Here is a 1,840-nt window from a genome sequence, read left to right as displayed (position 1 = left end):
GTACACTCAGAGGAGTGAACAGTTGTGCTGCAATTGTGTACAATAAATCAAAATGCATTCTGCTGTCATATATACCTAATTAGAATAAATTAAATTTTTTTTTAAAAAGAGGAAATGAAATAATGGTTGAAAGGGGTTAGGATAGAATGTGGTAGATAGAAGGCCATCAATAAATGCTAATTTATTATTTATAAAAAGAAAAGAAAGAAATGAGGATATTTCAGTATATTAGGCTTTTGTGGTTACTTTCTTGGGGTTCTGTCTTTTTCTTTTACTCAGTAAGTCCAATTTTACTGTTGAATTCTATAAATATAGAGAATTAATTATTTAATCTATTATTTGCTATCAATTCTTCAAATTTTCCTAGGACTGAACCACACTACATGCTTAGTCAACATTTGCTGAAAACACATCAAATGCCTTTAGCCATAATGAAAGGCAGTGTGCATGAAGTGTGAAGTTTTGAATCAAATACTGAGTGGTCCACAGGTTGATATTAAGTAAAATGGTCAATGCAAATATTTAATCACTTTTCAAGTCTTTAAATACAACAGTGACATGCTTAAGTATCAAATACCACATCTTTAATGATCAACTCATAGTGGTATTTATTAGGCTCCCATATATATATATATCATTGTGATTACACTACATGTTACTATTCCAAAAAATATTTAAAGTTTAGATTGTGAATTTTAAAGAAATATTTTTACTCTACTTATATTCAGGGAAGCAACAATAACTACTCTCATAATATTATTTTCCAATTTTCAAACTTTCTGTGTGATTATCAATGGGTAATATACATTGAATATTATACAAATAGTATCTGCTGTTTGAGCCTAAATACCAAAGTATAATAGTATATTAAGCAACTTTTACTCACATAAGGATATCATTTTCCCAAAATTGACATACTTTAAATTACAAAATATGACACATAAACTTCATTAGATCTTATTTCTAAAAATTAAGTAAAACTTTTATTTAGATGTGATTTCTATATTACATAACTCTAATAATGCATCTGCAGAAAAAAATACAATAAAGATTTTCACTTAGTATTAATTGCTATCATTTGAAAACAATAAAATAATAATTTTCTGGTATTATAGTGAGTTAGTGACTTCAGAATGTTCCTTTTTACAGGAACTATCAGAAGCAGGAGGCAAAAGATGGCAGCAGTGAGTCATTCCAAGATCGAACACTACACATGATCATTTTACTTTATTTTTCAAAATTATCTACTTGAAAATTTAATAATATCTAGAGTAATAAATTATTCTAGAAGTATAGAAATCATAAATGTTCCAATGAAAAATGGGGCACAGAACAAATTAAGTCAATGTAATCCTGGGTATCACTACTCTGTTCAAGTACCTCTCACCCATCCCCAGTGAAATCTAGGGACTGCCTATGGGTCATTGTCAAGGTGCATAATTAGAGAACAGGATTTTCACCATTGCTCATTGCAAAAGTAACTCTAAAAATGGTTTGGAACATTATTATCTCATCTTGGATCTCTATGGGCATAAAACACATAAAAACTTTTCTATGGGAATTACTTATGCAGCTACCTCAATTTTAACCCAAAGAGTAACCTGATTTCCCCTCATCTTCCTTCCCCACAACTTCCTGAGTTAAAAAACGATGTAAAGAGAAAAACAAACAAATAGACAAACAAAAATAAAAACATATTGACAAGACTAAGGTTGGAAATAAAGAGCATCTTTTAAAATATAATCTGATCTAATACAAAAGATGCTGCTAATTTTTCTTGTACCAAGAACTCAATCTAATTAACCTGCCTATCTCAGAGCAAAAAAAAAAAAAAAAAAAA

Source organism: Marmota marmota, unplaced genomic scaffold, assembly GCF_001458135.2.
Source record: "Marmota marmota marmota unplaced genomic scaffold, marMar, whole genome shotgun sequence".
Classification (NCBI taxonomy): Eukaryota; Metazoa; Chordata; class Mammalia; order Rodentia; family Sciuridae; genus Marmota; species Marmota marmota.
Note: the sequence above shows the minus strand (reverse complement) of the source record.